This window comes from Macaca nemestrina, chromosome 6, assembly GCF_043159975.1.
Source record: "Macaca nemestrina isolate mMacNem1 chromosome 6, mMacNem.hap1, whole genome shotgun sequence".
Taxonomy (NCBI): Eukaryota; Metazoa; Chordata; class Mammalia; order Primates; family Cercopithecidae; genus Macaca; species Macaca nemestrina.
This window is the reverse complement of record NC_092130.1, coordinates 145,553,189-145,570,166: the sequence shown is the minus strand read 5'-3', so window position 1 is coordinate 145,570,166 and position 16,978 is coordinate 145,553,189. Positions and strand designations below refer to the sequence as shown.

At 37.4% G+C, this 16,978-nt stretch overlaps 1 protein-coding gene and 2 long non-coding RNA genes across 9 annotated transcripts in view; 1 reads left to right on the top strand and 2 right to left on the bottom strand.

The window, feature by feature from the left end:
• The window catches only part of LOC105473065 (uncharacterized), a 57,585-nt gene extending 43,899 nt beyond the window's left edge, over positions 1–13,686 (bottom strand). For 2 of the 7 annotated variants that reach the window (XR_011625075.1, XR_982029.3), the window contains exons 1-3: positions 13,338–13,674; positions 1,025–1,084; positions 186–357 (exon numbers count right to left, since the gene is read on the bottom strand). This is a non-coding gene — a long non-coding RNA (uncharacterized lncRNA). Of the gene's footprint in view, positions 1–185; positions 358–1,024; positions 1,085–13,337 lie in introns of all 7 variants that reach the window. The other 5 variants (XR_011625077.1, XR_982028.3, XR_011625078.1 and 2 more) reach the window with 5 other exon arrangements.
• LOC105473062 (sperm flagellar 2) overlaps positions 1–16,978 on the top strand; it is a 366,010-nt gene that overhangs the window by 159,903 nt on the left and 189,129 nt on the right. The gene's annotated exons all lie outside the window — the stretch shown is intronic.
• LOC139363906 (uncharacterized) overlaps positions 1–16,978 on the bottom strand; it is a 236,171-nt gene that overhangs the window by 146,655 nt on the left and 72,538 nt on the right. The gene's annotated exons all lie outside the window — the stretch shown is intronic.

Below are 16,978 nucleotides of genomic sequence, written 5' to 3'. Positions count from 1 at the left end.
ATGAGCACTGGCTTCAACTTAGTCACCAGCTGCATTACCCCCTAACAAGAGAGTCAGCCTGTCTTTTGAAGCTTTAAGGCCAGGCATTGACATCTCCTCTCTAGCTATGAAAGTCCTACATGGCATCATCTTCCATTAGAAGGCTGTTTTATTTACATTAAAAATCTGATGATAAATGTAGCTACCTTCATCAGTGATCTTAGGTAGATCTTCTAGATAACTTGCTGCAGCTTCTACATCAACACATGCTGCTTCTCCTTGTACTTTTTTGTTATGGAGATGGTTTCTTTCCATATGAACCAATCTCTGCTAGCTTCAGATTTTTCTTCTGCAGCTTCTTTACCTCTCTCAGCCTTCCTAGAATTGAAGAAAATTAGGACCTTGCTATGAATTAGGCTTTGGCTTAAGGGAATGTTGCAGATCCTTTGATCTTTTATCCAGACCACTCAAACGTTCTCCCTATCAGCAAGAAGGCTGTTTCGCTTTCTTATTTGTGCATTCACTGGTGTAACACTTTTAACTTCCTTCAATAACTTTTCCTTTACATTTACAACTTGGCTAACTGAAACTAGAGGCCTAGATTTCTGCCTACCTCACCTTTAGATATGTCTTTCTCACTAAGGTTAATCATTTCTAGCTTTTGACTTAAAATGAGAGTGTGTCTCGTCCTTTCATTTGACTCCTTTTCATTTGAACACTTATGGGTAATTGTAGGGTTATTAATTGGCCTAATTTTAACATTATTGTATCTCAGGGAATAGGGAGGCCTAAGATGAGGGAGTAAAATTGAGAAAAAACTGACCTGTGGAGAACACATACTATATTTATCAATTAAGTCTGCCATCTTATATGGGTGTGGTTTGTGGTGTCCCAAAATAATTACAATAGTAACATCAAAAATCCCTGATTACAGTTCACCAAAAGAAATATCACAATAATAATAATAAAGTTGAAATGTTGTGAGAATTACCACAATGTGACACAGAGACACAATGTAAACATGTGCTGTTGAAGAAAACAGTACCTGTAGACTTTGCTCAGTGCAGGTTTGCCGCAAACCTTCAACTTGTGAAAAATGCAATATCTGAAAAGCACAATAAAGCAAAGCACCATAAGCAGGTATACCTGTATTCTTCTACTGTAAATTTTAGCATTCAGCAAAATTTGAGTTGAGTAAAACACACCTGGGACTCTTGATTAATCAGATATTTTTTCTCTCTTAGAAGGAACACTTGAATGATAACAAAATAGACTTACAGTAGGGAGAAAAATAAAATGTAACTTTTATCTTAAGTGTTTTATGGCCATCAAAGAATCAGCCTAAACTTCTATATATTCTCTAGCTCTACTTGTATTATTGTGTAGTTCAACAGCCAGTCTCTAATAGCTGCTGCTGGGAAGCGGCAGGGCCAATGATCCTATGGAACCTTTAGAGCTGTGATGTGCACAGTGATCAAGGCTGTGAAGGCTACAAAAGAAGTAAAGATAAGACTTCTGAGCTTGAGAGATTGTTGATTTTCCTAAGGGGCTGCTTCAGATGCCTGAAAAGTTTATTAAATAGTTTGATGAGCTACAATTAAGTGTTCACTAAACTATGCATTGTTATGGACACTTCAATGAGTGAAACATGAGTGTGGCTTGAGGAATCTGGTACAGCTTTGTGAGTCTTGTTTTGAAAGGATCTAAGATGGCCAGCAGATACATATTTATGGAGGACTTCATAGGTGCATCTGCCTGGAATACTGTTACAGATCTGGTTATCTTAACTAAAGAAAGATACACTGGCAAAAATTATTAGAAAAATCTGGGAGGTTAGAAAATAGTATGAGGAGCACTCATCTATTTCATCTTGAAGGAGCCTTGGTGTTTGTAACTTTCAAGAAATTTATTTACATAATTAAATTTATTGATATAAAAGTTTTCAAAAGGTTTTATTTTTGCTTTTAATGTCTGAAGGAGATGTGATGATGTCTTCTCTCCATTCCTATCACTAGTAACTTGTGTCTTATTTTCTTCGTAAGTATAGTTAGGATTTTATATTTTCAAATAATGACATTTGATTTTTAAAATTGTTTTTATTGGGCTTCTTTTATCAATTTCCTTGATTTACACTCTTCTTTGTTTTCCTCATTCTACTTACTTTGTGTTTAATTTGCTTTTTATTTTTAGCTGCTTAAATTGAAGGCTGATATCTTTGATTTTATACCTTTATTCTTTTTTTCATATACAATTTGAAATAATAAGTTTCCTTCTCAACATGACTGTATTGGTCTATTTTCATAATGCTTAAAGAACTGAGACTGGGTAATTTCTAAAGGAAAGAGGTTTAATTGACTCACAGTTCAGCATGGCTGGGGAGGCCTCAGGAAACTTACAATCATGGCAGAAGGCAAAGGGGAAGCAAGGACTTTCTTTATAAGGCAGCGGGAAGGAGAAGCGCTGAGCAAAGGGAGAAGAGTCCCTTATAAAACCATTGGATCTCATAAGAATTCACTCACAATCTTGAGAAGAGCATGAGGGAAACCACCTCCATGATTCAATTACCTCCACCTGGTCTCTTCCTTGACACCTGGGGATTATGGGGATTATGAAATTACAATTCAAGATGATATTTTGGTAGGGACACAAAGCCTAACCATATCAATAGCTGAAGTGGTTTCTGACAAATTTTGCTTTGCTATATTTTTATTTTCATTTAATTAAAAATTTTTCTAATTTTACTAGTGATTTCATTTTTGCCTTATAGGTTATTTAAGGGTATATGGCTTAATGTACAAGTATTTTGGAATTTTCCAGGTATATTTCATTTTAATTTAACTCAATTTTCGTCAGAGAACTCATTCTATATTATTTCAATTGTTTTACATTTTTTGAGATTTATTGTGTCACCTAAAATATACTCTTTCTTTAAGAATGTTCCATGTGTACTTGAAGCTATATTGTTGGGTATAGTGTTTTATAAATATTAATTGTGTTGATGTTGCTGATATAGTGGGTTTTTTTTTAAGTTTTCCATGTCCTTAATAAAGGCTTTGGTTTTATTTAGCATATCAAGTACTGAGAGTTAAATGTTAGGATTTCTAATCATTTTATATAATTTTAATATTAGAAATTGAGGACAAGATGGCAGATAAAACAGAGGGCTAATGTGAAGCTCCCACTTGGATGGGCAGAACAGTGTGTGAAGACTCGTAGTGTGAACTTTTGCTCCAAGAACCACCACAGGAGCAAACCAGGAAAACCAAAATAATTCATAGATCCTTTGAAAGAAGTGGCATACTGTTGCAAATTCTGTGAGACAGACAAAAAACTGTGAGTTTCCAAAGTGGGAGGGGGAAACCTGGCACTGAACACACATCCCCACTGGGGAATCTGAAAATCCAGATTATGGGAAAAGGATTTAACCTTACTTAGAGCTGAAACAGACTTAGAGAGCTGTGCAAAATACAAAAGTAGAAGCAGCAGCAGAAAGAGCCTTATAGGCACTCCCAGTCTCCCGCCTGAGCCCAGGGAAGCCATCCCTGACTGTATCTCACAGGGGACCTCAAGGAAGACAGCCAGCAGAATTAGGGAGGAGTCACAGGATGAAAGAAGCTTCCAACTGAAATTAGTAATAATTTTGACAGGGTACAAATTTTCTTGAGCAGAATCTGGAGTCAAATATGAACTGCTGCAGATACAATTGCAGGAGCCACCACTGACAGTGTGGGCAGATGGGGAGGGGTGAAGTTTCGAAGCTGTGCTTGCTTTCTCAGTGGGGAAGCTCAGGGTCTGGGGCAAAGTCTGAGCAAGAGTGACATGAGCCTTGCCAATTACGTTGGGCCTAGGTGAGGCCTCTCACTATCAGCTATCCCCCACCTCCCTGGTGAACTATATAACATAGCAGAGGCAGCCATAATTCTCTCTGGAAAATAACCACATTAGCCTGAGAACCACCTCCCCCATCCCCCTCAGTGGTCACAGCAAGCCCTGCCCAAGAAGAATCTGAGGCCAGATGCATCTAATGCTGCCCCCACCTGATGGTATTTCTTTACCCACCCTGGTAGCTGAGCACAAAAGACAGAAACGTTTGGGAAGCTTATAGCCCCACCTATTGCCTGAGAAACCAAAATACTTACCCTGGCCAACTTAGGGCAAGTTTAGATACCCCTGCTACTACTGCAGCTGGTGTGCTCTCTTGAAAGTGCCACCTCCTGGCTGGAGGCCAACCAACTCAGAACATTACAGAAACTCATTACACAAAAGTCATGATCCCAGGAAGAAGGAAACAACAGCTAATTCTACTGCTTGCAACATCTTGGCTAACTAGGGGTCCTGAGTATGCCCACATGACAACTTCACTGCTCACATAACCAGCATTTGAAAAAGCCAGAACACAAAACATATCTACAACTGACATGGTTTGGCTATGTCCCCACCCAAATCTCATCTTGAATTCCAGCTTGTCGTGGGAGACACCTGGTGGGAGGTAATTGAATCATGGGGGCAGGTCTTTCCTGTACTGTTCTCATGATAGTGAATAAGTCTCACAAGATCTATTGGTTTTATAAAGTGTAGTTTCCCTGCACAAACTGTTTTCTCTCGTCTGCCACCATGTGAGATATGACTTTCACCTTCCACAATGATTGTGAGACCTCCTCAGCCACATGGAACTGTAAGTCCATTAAACCTCTTTCCTTTGTAAATTGCCCAGTCTTGGGTATGTCTTTATCAACAGTGTGAAAATGGCTAATACAAAAACCAAAGACTCTCAGAGTCTACTTCACTTCCCTGCAACCTCCACCAGAGCAGGTGCTGGTATCCAGGCTGTGAGACCTGAAGACAGATTACATCACAGGACACTTTGCAGACAGTCCCCACCATCAGCAAGGGGAGCCTGGGCATCCAGGTTGGTGGCTAGACCCAGAAGAGCAATAACAATTACAGCAGTTCAGCTCTCAGGAAGCCCCATCCCTAGGGGAAGGGAAGAGCACTACATCAAGAGATCACCCGGTAAAACAAAATAATCTGAACAACAGAGCTTGAGTCTCAGACCTTTCCACTGAAATAGTCTGTCCAAATGAGAAAGAACCAGAAAAATAATTCTGGTAACATGACAAAACAGGGTTCTATAACACCCTTAAAGGATCACACTAGCTCCCCAGCAATGGATCCAAACCAAGAAGATCTCTGAATTGACAGATGAAGGATTCAGAAGGTTGATTATTAAGCTACTCAAGGGGATACCAGAGAAAGGTGAAAACCAACCTAAAAAATTTTAAAAAATACAGGATATGGATGAAAAATTCTCCAGAGAAATTGATATCAAAAATTAAAAAAATCACAACTTCTGGAAATGAAAGATACACTTAGAGAAACGCAAAATAGACTGGAAAGTTTCAACAGTAGAATGGAACAAGTAGGAGGAACTTGGGAACTCAAAGATAAGGCTTTCAAATTAACCCAGTCAGACAAAGACAAAGGAAAAAGAATTTTAAAAATGAACAAAGCCTCCAAGAAGTTTGGGATTATGTTAAACAACCAAAACTAAAAATCATTGGTGTTCCCGAGGAAGAAGAGAAATCTAAAAGTCTGGAAAACTTATTTGAGGGAATAACCAAGGAAAACTTCCCTGGCCATGCTAGAGATCTAGACATCCAAATGCAAGAAGCTCAAAGAACACCTGGAAAGTTTATCATGAAAAGATCATCACCTAGGCACTTAGTCATCAGCTTATCTAAAGTCAAGACAAAGGAAAGAAACTTAAGAGTTGTGATGAAAAAGCATCAGGTAACCTATATAGGAAAACCTATCAGATTAACAGAAGATGTCTCAGCAAAAACCCCCCAAGTAAGAAGGGATTGGGGTCCTATCCATAGCCTCCTTAAACAAAACAATTATCACCCAAGAATTTTGTATCCAGTGAAACTAGGCTTCATAAATGAAGAACAGATAAAGTATTTTTCAGACAAACAAATGCCGAGAAAATTTGCCACTACCAAGCCAGCACTACAAGAAATGCTAAAAGGAGTTCTAAATATTGAAATAAAACCTTGAAATACACCAAAATAGAACCTCCTTAAAACTTAAATTTCATAGGGCCTATGAAACAATGAAACAATGGGAAAAAACAAGGTATTAAGGCAACAACTAACACAATGTATAGAACAGTACCTCACATCTCAATACTAACATTGAATGTAAATGGCCTAAATGCTCTGCTTGAAAAGTACAGAATGGCAGAATGGATAAAAATCCACCAACCAAGTATCTGCTATCTTCAAAAGACTCACCTAACACATAAGGACTCACATAAACTTAAGGTAAAGAGGTGGAAAAGATATTCCATGCAAATGGAAACCAAAAGTGAGCAGGAGCAGCTATCCTTATATCAGACAAAACAGACTTTAAAGCAACAGAAGTTAAAAAAAAAAAAAAAAAAAAAGGACAAAGAGGTACATTATATAACAATAAAAGGATTAGTACAGCAGGAAAATATTATAATCCTAAATATACATGCACCTAACACTGGAGCTCCCAATTTTATAAAACAATTGGTACTAGACCTCAGAAATAAGATAGATGACAACACAGTAATACTGGGGAATTTCAATACTCCACTGACTGCACTAGACAGGTAATTAAGGCAGAAAGTCAACAAAGAAACAATAGACTTAGGCCGGGCACGGTGGCTCACGCTTGTAATCTCAGCACTTTGGGAGGCTGAGGTGGGTAGATCACAAGGTCAGGAGATCGAGACCATCCTGGCTAACACAGTGAAACCCCATCTCTCCTAAAAATAAAAAAAATTAGCCGGGCGTGGTGGCAGGCGCCTGTAGTCCCAGCTACCCGGGAGGTTGAGGCAGGAGAATGGTGTGAACCCGGGATGCGGAGCTTGCAGTGAGCGGAGATCTTGCCACCGCACTCCAGCCTGGGCGACAGAGTGGGACTCTGTCTCAAAAAAAAAAAGAAAGAAAAAAGAAAAAAACAAAAAAACAATAGACTTAGGCCGGGCGCGGTGGCTCAAGCCTGTAATCCCAGCACTTTGGGAGGCCGAGACGGGTGGATCACGAGGTCAGGAGATCGAGACCATCCTGGCTAACACACTGAAACCCCGTCTCTACTAAAAAATACAAAAAAAAAAAAAACTAGCCGGGCGAGGTGGCGGGCGCCTGTAGTCCCAGCTACTTAGGAGGCTGAGGCAGGAGAATGGCGTAAACCCGGGAGGCAGAGCCTGCAGTGAGCCGAGATCGCGCCACTGCACTCCAGCCTGGGCGACAGAGCGAGACTCCGTCTCAAAAAAAAAAAAAAAAAAAATAGACTTAAACTATACCCTAGAACAAAATGGACTTAACAGATTTTAACAGGACATTCTACCCAACAGCTGCAGAATGTACATTCTTTTCATTGGCACACTTCTTTCATTGGCACACACATAGGTCACTTCTTTTGTGATCTATTATATGGTCATATGGTCTATCTTTGAGAACATTTTCATTGAGAATGGGAACATTCTCAAATATTCCCATTGAAAATGGGAACGTACTCAAAGATAATATGATAGGTCATATGATAGGTCACATATGATAGGTCACATATGATAGGTCACAAAATAAGTCTCAATATTTAAGAAAATTGAAATCATACCAAGTATCCTCTCAGACTCTAGTGGAATAATACAGAAAATTAATTCCAAAAAGAACCCTCAAAACTATACAAATACATGAAAATTGGCTGGGAGTGGTGGCTCATGCCTGTAATCCCCGCACTTTGGGAGGTTGAGGCAGGTGGATCACCTGAGGCCAGGAGTTTGAGATCAGCCGGGCCAACATGGCAAAACTCTGTCTCTACTAAGAATACAAAAAACAGCTGGGCATGGTGGCACATGCCTGTAATCCCAGTTACTCGGGAGGCTGAGGCAGGAGAATCACTTGAACCCAGGAGGCAGAGGTTGCAGTGAGTCGAGATCGCAAAATTGCACCCCAGCCTAGGCAACAAGAGCAAAACCCAGTCTCAGGAAAAAAAGAAAAAGAAAAGAACCTGATCTTGAATGATCCATGGGTCAACAATGAAATCAAGAAGAAAATTAAATAATTATTTGAACTGAATGATAACAGTGAAACAAAACTCAGCAAAGCCTCTAGGAAACAGTAAAAGCAGTGGTAAGAGAAAAGTTCATAGCATTAAATCCCTATATCAAAAAGCCTGAAAAAGCACAAATAGACAATCTAAGGTCATACTTTAAGGAACTATCAAAATAAGAATAAACCAAAGCCAAACCCAGCAGAAGAAAAGAAATAACAAAGATCTGAGTAGAACTAAATGAAATTGAAACAAACAAACAAAAATGACACAAAAGACAAATGAAACAAAAAGCTGGTTCTTTGAAAAGATGAACTAAACTGAAAGACCATTAGCAAGACTAACCAAGAAAAGAAGAGAGAAGATCCAAACAAGCTCAATTAGAAATGAAATGGGAGATATTACAACCACCGCCACAGAAATACAAAAGATAATTCAAGGCTACTATGAACACCTTTATGCACAGAAACCAGAAAATCTAGAGGAGATGAATAAATTCCCGGAAATATACAACACTCCCAGATTAAATCAGGAAGAAATAGAAACTCTAAACAGTTCAATATCAAGTAGTAAGATTAAAATAGTAATAAAAACTGTTAACAAAAACAAGTCCAGGACCAGATGGATTCAGAGCTAAATTCTATCAGACATTCAAAGAAAACTTGGTACCAATCTTACTGAAACTATTCCAAAAGATAAAGAGGAAATTCTCCCTAAAGCATTCTATGAAGCTAATATCACCCTAATACCAAAACCAGGAAAGGATATAAGAAAAAAAGTAAACTACAGACCAATATTCCCAATGAACATAATGCAAAAATCCTCATCAAAATACTAGCTAACCAAATCCAACAGCATATCAAAAAGATAATACACCATGAACAAGTGGATTTTATACAAGGGATGCAGGGACGGTCTAACATACACAAGTCAATAAATGTGATACATCACATAAACAGAATTAAAAACAAAAATCATATGATTATCTCAGTAGATGCAGAAAAAGCATTTGATAATATCCAGCATCCTTTATGATTAAAACCCTTAGTAAACTTGGCATAGAAGAAACATACCTCTAGGTAATAAAAACTACCTATGACAAACACACAGCTGACATCATATTGAATGAGGAAAAGTTGAAAACATTCCTCCTGAGAACTAGAACAAGACAAGGATGCCCACTTGCACTGCTTCCATTCAACATAGTACTGGAAATCCTTGCTAGGGCAATCAGACAAGAGAAATAAATAAACGGCACCCAGATTGGTAAAGAGGAAGTCGAACTCTCATTGTTCACCAAGGATATAATTTTTATACCTAGAAAACCTAAGGACTCATCCAAACAGTTCCTAGATCTGATAAATTAATTCAGTCAAGTTTCAGGATACAAAATCAATGTACACAAATCAGTAGTACTGCTATACACCAATAACGACCAAGCTGAGAATCAAATCAAGAACTCAATCTCTTTTACAACAGCTGCAAAACAAAAAAACAAACAACAAAAACCACTTAGAAATATACCTAACCAAGGAGGTGGAAGATCTCTACAAGGAAAACTACAAAACACTGCTGTAAGAAATCATAGAGGATACAAACAAATGGAAACACATCCCGCACTCAGATGGGTAGAATCAATATAGTGAAAATGACCATACTGCCAAAAGCAACATACAGATTTAATGCAATTCCTATCAAAGTACCATCATCATTCTTCACAGAACTCAAAGAAAAAATCCTAAAATTCATATGAAACCGAAAAAGAGCCTACATAGCTAGCCAAAGCAAGACTAAGCAAAAAGAACAAATCTGGAGGCTTCACATTATCTGACTTCAAACTATACTATAAGGATCTAGTTACCAGATCAGCATGGTACTGGTATAAAAACAGGCACATAGACCAATGGAACAGACCACATAGACTGAGGGAACCCAGAAATAAAGACAAATATTTATAGCCAACTGATCTTTGATAAAGCAAACAAGAACATAAAGTAGGGAAAGAACACCCTATTCAACAAAAGGTGCTGGGATAATTGGCAAGCCACGTGTAGCAGAATAAAACTAGGTCTTCATCTCTCACCTTATATAAACATCAACTCAATGTGGATCAAAGTCTTAAATCTAAGGCCTGAAACCAGAAAAATTCTAGAAGATAACATTGGAAAAACTGTTCTAGTTGTTGGCTTAGGCAAAGAGTTCATGACCAAGAACCCAAAAGCAAATGAAACAAAAATAAAGAGATGGGACCTAATTAAACTAGAAAGTTTCTGCACAGCAAAAAAATCAGCAGAGTAAACACACAACCCACAGAGTGGGAGAAAGTATTTGCAAACTATGCATCCAATAAAGGACTAATATCCAGAATCTACAAGAAACTCGAACAAATCGTCAAGAAAAAAAAAATAATATTTCCATCAAAAAGTGGGCAAAGGACATGAATAGACAATTATCAAAAGAAAATATACAAATGGCCAACAAACACATGAAAAAATGCTCAACATCACTAATTATCAGGGAAAAGCAAATTAAAACTATAATGAGATACCATTCTACTCCTACAAGAATGGCCATAATTTTAAAAACCTCAAATTAATAGATGTTGGTGTGGATGTGGTAAAAAAAAAAAAAAAGAACACTCTTACACTACTGGTGGGAATGTAAACTAGTACAAACACCACGGAAAACAGGGTGGAGATTCCTTAAACAACTAAAAGTAGAACTATCATTTGATCTAGCAATCGCACTACTGGGTATCTACCCAGAGGAAAATAAGTAATTATATGAAAAAGACACTTAAACATGAATGTTTTCAGTAGCACAATTCACAATTACAAAAATATGGAACAAGCCCAAATGCCCATCAGCCAACAAGTGGATAAAGAAAATGTGGTATATATACACTATGGGGTACTATTCAGTCATAAAAAGGAACAAAATAATGTCATTTGCAGCAATCTGGATGGAATTGGAGACCATTATTCTAAGTGAAGTAACTCAGGAATGAAAAACCAAATATTGTACGTTCTCACTTATAAATGGGAGCTAAACTATGAGGATGCAAAGGCATAAGAATGATATAATGGACCTTGGGGACACAGGGAGAAGGGTGGAAGGGGGTAACAGACAAAAGACTACACATTGGGTATAGTGTACACTGCTCATGTGACAGATCCACCAAAATATCAGAAATCACCACTAAATAACTTGCCCATGTAACCAAAACCACCTGTTCCCTAAAAATTATTGAATAATTATTAAAAATTATTAACTACAATTTATATAATTTTAATTTCCCTTTAGTTTTGCCAGCTTTTGTCTCTGTTACAAGGCACATGGCAATAGCATTATAATGTATTCTTGATCAATCTTTTTTTAATTTTATGAAGTGCTTCTCTTTAGTAACTACTGTGTGAAAGTCTACTTTGTCAGAAATATCTTTACTTCAGCTTTGAATGATGTTGCTATAAATGATACTTTACTATGAATGACGCTATAAATATTTGGCTATAAATAATGTTCCCATTATATATATTATCTATAATTTTACTTTTAATTTATATGTGTCTTTATATTTAAACTGCATTTCTTTTAAAAATATATAGTTGGGCCTTGATTTTCTTAAAGTTTAATTTGGTAGTCTATGCATCTTAATTAGAGTTCTAAATTTATATACAATAGATTCATTGTTCTAGTTAGGTTTAATCTATAATATTGCTACTTATTTTATAATTGTCTCATTTGTTTCCTTTCCTGCATTCTGTTGGCTTGAGTGTTTGCTTAGTTTCCCATAATTTTCTTCATCAGCTTTAGCTATATCATTGATATGACTTGGCTATGTCCCCACCCAAATCTCATCTTTAATTGTAGCTCCCATAATTCCCATGTGTTGTGGGAGGACTCAGTGGGAAATTACTGAATCATGGGGGTCAGTTTCTTCCATACCATTCTCATGGTAGTGAATAAGTCTCAAGAGATCTGGTGGTTTTATACAAGGAAACCCCTTTCGCTTGGCTCTCATTCTCTCTTGTCTGCTGCCATGTAAGACATGCCTCTCTCATATTAGCCTATATACTACCTATTCGTAGTGTTCTTTCTTTTATGTTGATGTGAGTTTCTATTTGGTATCACTTTCCTTCAGCTTGAAGAGTTTACTTTACCATCTTTACAATGTATGTATCAAATTTTCTCAGCCTTTGTTATCTGAAAATGTCTTTATTTTGTCTTCATTGTTGAGGGATCATTTTTGCTGGTTATGAAATTATAGGATTAATTTATTCTTCTTCAATATTTTAAAGCTACTATCTCCTGGCCTGCATTGTTCCTTATCATATCAGTTGTCATTCTTCTTATTGCTGTCCCAATGTCTTTTTTCTTCTGTGTACTTTTAAGGCTTTCTCTTCATTTTTCTGCAATCTTACTCTTTCAACTGGTCTTTATTTTTATGCATTTGAACAACTTGACATTTGACAATGTGCCTATTTATAGTTTTATGGTGTGCTTTTCCTGTTGGATTTTGTCAAGTGTTTGGTTTTTAAAATATATATTCTCCATTATATTTAGAAAATACTTGGCTATTACGTGTTTAAATTTTTTTTCTGCTTCAAACTCTTTTTCTTCTTTTGGGCCTTTAATTACAAATTCGACCATTTGTTATTCTTCCACAGGTCACTGAAATTCTAGTTATTATTTTTAGACTGCCTACTCTTTGTGTTTTAGTTTGGATAGTTACTGCTGTCTTGCTACAAGTTTATCTTTTCTTCTGAATCTTGAATCCGCTGTTAAGGTCCATTCAATGAATTTTACATTTCAGATGAAAGATTTGTCAGCTGTAGACCTTCCATATTTAAAAAAATAGCTTCCATTGCACTATTACATTTCACAACTGTTCATACATTACATCTATATCTTAATTTTCATATTAAAAATATTTATAATATTTTTATAGTGCTTATTGTCTTTGTCTGCTCATTTTAACACCAGTGTCACCTCTGAGTCTATTTCTTTTGACGATTGTTTCCCCCTGGTTATGATTCATATGTTCTTTCTTCTTGATTTTATGTCTGACATTATGGGTGCTACATTGTTAAGAGTCTAAAATTTTTGGTTTTAAATTTTGATTTTTCTTCTGGAAGTAAATTAATTCATTGGATAATCAGCTTTATCTCACTAGAGTTTTTAAAATTTTATTTTAGGATTTGTTAGCCCTTACACTATGATTAAAGTACCTTTATAATGAAAAGAAAAAAAAAATCTTTTTCTCTCTGGGTCTTTACCTGAATTCTCTGAGTGTTCCAATGAAGTTTCTTCACTTAGTCTGATTGAAATTCCAGTGATTCCTAGCATTATACAGCATACAGTATCTTCAATAAGCTTCCTATTCTCCTGTGCATGGGCAGCCTTGTATTTGGTTAAAGACTCAAGGAGACACCAAGCTAATTTCTAGAGCTCCTTTCTCACTATAACTTCCTCTTCTGCATTGTCTTACCCCCCAGATTCTACATTCCTCTTCTCCATTACATTACCCTCGGAATTCCAGAAGCCTTACATTCCAATCTTTGTTTCCTCCACCCAGAAAGATCTTTGCTCTCTGCTTGGTGTCTGCTTCTTTAAGGCACAGTCAAGAAACTTCCCCAGGAAGAAAACTGACATTTTTGTACACTATCTGTACCTTGCCTAAAAAGTTGCTTTACATACTTTTTCTGTTTTATAGTTAATCATGGTAGGATGGGAAGTCTAATATACTTTATTTCATCATGGCATAACTAAAAGTAGAACATAAAAAAGGCAGGTTCTGGCTGGGCACGGTGACTTACACCTGTAATCCCAGCACTTTGGGAGGCCAAGGCTGGTGGATCATCTGAGGTCAGGAGTTTGAGACCAGTCTGGACAACATGGTGAAACCCTGTCTTTACTAAAAATACAAAAATTAGCCGGGCATGCTGACAAGCACCTGTAATCCCAACTACTCGGGAGGCTGAGGCAGGAGAATGGCTTGAACCCAGGAGGCAGAGGTTCCAGTGACTGGAGATCGTGCCACTGCACTCCAGCCTGGGTGACAAAGCAAGATTCCATCTCAAAAAAAAAAAAAAAAAAAAAAGAGAAAAAGAAAAAAAAGCAGTTTCCACATTCACATGTCCTTTTGTGATCCTCATTGTTCTAAGTAAAAAGGACTGGAACCATCCAATAACACACACACACAAACGAGAAATTGTGCAACATAATACATAGATGTTAAAGTGAGTGGTGTGTGTTAACAGTCCTGTTGGTATGCATGGATTCATGCTATATCATTTACTGAGTGAGCATTTGGATGGTCACTGTTCTAGGCTCTGGGTATGTGAAAATGAAAAGTATTCAGATGTCTTTTTTGCAGAGGGAGGAGGAAAGACAGATGTTGAGATGGGAAAGTTGGGACCTGAGAAAGGAATGTGAACACGATGTATAAATGAGTTTGTGGCTTATAGTTAAGGTTGAATTGAGGCTAGATCATGGATTGCTTTCAATGGGGTCTTTATCCTCCAACAGTGGCTTGCAAATTTTATTGACAATGACTCACAGGAAAAAAAATACTTTTCCCTACATGCAAATCACATACACACATCCATCTTTAATCACACACACACACACACACACACACACACACACACACACACACACACAAACATAACTAAGGCAAACATTTTTCCAAAAACCTCCACATACGCATTTACCCTTACTATCTGAAATGCCCTTTGATATTTTTTACTTAAATTCATTCTACATTGCTTCATTTATGAAGGATTCTGGCATGACTCACTGAAGGAATTACATCATCTCTTACGAGGGTAAGCCCCACAGTAGGTAAACACTGCTCCAGTGAAGTTCATAGAAGTATCTGGACTAGCGCAGGGCTTTAGGAATATAAACTGGAACCATTGCACAGGACATAATAGAGGGGAAAGTGTGATATTATAATTTACATATATTGGTTTTCATTCACAGTTCCTGGCTTGTAACTCCACAGCTCTTGTTAGAGTAAATAGAATCTCTCCCTCTCTTACCTTCTCCTTCTCTCCTTTCAGCTGCCCAAGGCAGACTCTAATCTGACTATATGTCATAAGACTCTCATACCATGGAGGAAGGAATGCTGTACAGAGAAGTCAAGAAGAATCTGAACAGACAGGCCCCTCTGGGTTTAAATCATACTCTTTTTGTTCAGTCACATTTCTATAGGGTTGCCAATCATGCCTATCAAATGGAGTCTCCATAAAAGGCCCAAGAGGACAGGGTTAGGAGAGTTCCCATATAGCTAAACATGTAGAGTTTCCGGGATGATGGCGCACCTGTGGATGGCATGGAAGCTCTGCACCCCTTCTCCTATGCCTTGCCCTATGCAACTCTTCACCTGGATCCTTTGTAATATAATACCCTTTATAATAAACCAACAAACCTGAGTAAACGTTCTCTGAGCCACTCTAGCAAATTAATCAAGCCCAAAGAGGGAGGCCATGAGAAGCCCAGCTTGAAGCTGATCAGTCAGAAGTTCCAGAGGCTTAGACTCAGTACTGGTATCTGAAGGGGAGGCATTCTTGTGGGAATGAGCCCTCAATCTGCGAAATCTAAGGCTATCTCCAGGAAGACAGCACCAGAATTGAATTGAATTAGAGGACACCCAGTTGCTGTCCACTGCTTGGTATGTGGAGAAAACCCCCCAAATATTTGGTCATGGAAATCTTGTGTTGATTGTTGCATTGGTGTAAAAAATGTTATAATAATGAATAATATTAATTAATTAATTATTAAAAGAATTAGGTATACTTTTAATGAATTGCATTTTATTACAAAGCATACATTTCCAAACCAACTTGTGGTCTCAAAGTAACTATAATTTCTCCTTGAGTATTTACAAAAAAACAAATAAAGATTTATAATTAAAATGACAGGTGATGCTTTAAAAAAGAAAGCTTTTAGTTTTAGGATTGCTGTGGTAGTTACAATCAGGTGAGGGGACCAAATATTCTAAAATGTTTTATTAAAAACAACAAGAAAGCCATCTCAGGAAGAGAAAGAGAACTGTCAAGTTATTTAATCTCTTCCAGCTGATTCTTCATGGGAGAACGAATATATCATTTAATAATTCTAAATACTAATATGGGCTGTGCTAGAAACCTTGTCCAAAGCAGGGAGTTTAATGGGCGCACAATAGGTTTAATCTTAAACTTGACTGGGCGCGGTGGCCCACACCTGTAACCCCAGCACTTTGGGAGGCCCAAGAGGGCAAATCATGAGGTCAAGAGATCAAAACCATCCTGGCCAACATGGTGAAACCCCATTTCTACTAAAAATACAAAAATTAGCTGGGCGTGGTACGTGCCTGTAGCCCTAGCTACTCAGGAGACTAAGGCAGGAGAATCGCTTGAACCTGGAAGGCAGAGGTTGCAGGGAGCCGAGATCACACCATTGCACTCCAGCCTGGTGACAGAGCAAGACTCTGTCTCAAAAATAAGTAAGTAAGTAAATAAATAAAATAGCAATTTCAAGTTACTATGCATTTACATAGTAAAATGCACGTATTTCAGTGACAGCACATTTTTATTGGTATTTTAATGTCAGATCATTTTCAAGTTGGATGTTTTGTGAACTGAAATGAGTATCATGCTCTTTTTTGTAAAATGAATGACTTTGTCTTTTATCTTTTTGTAACGTGTCTGCATCTTCATTTATCCAAATCCTGTATAGACACTCTTTTTCCAAAACACCGTATGGGCAGACTATGTTGTTCCAAGCTGGATACCAAAAATGAATAGCACAAATAGCTTTTGATACAAACAACAACCAAACAATTCCTATAGATAGGCACAGAAGTATTTCACTTTGATGTGAGAATAACAGCCCACACATATCTACCAGTGTTTATGAGCTCAGTCATTCTCTA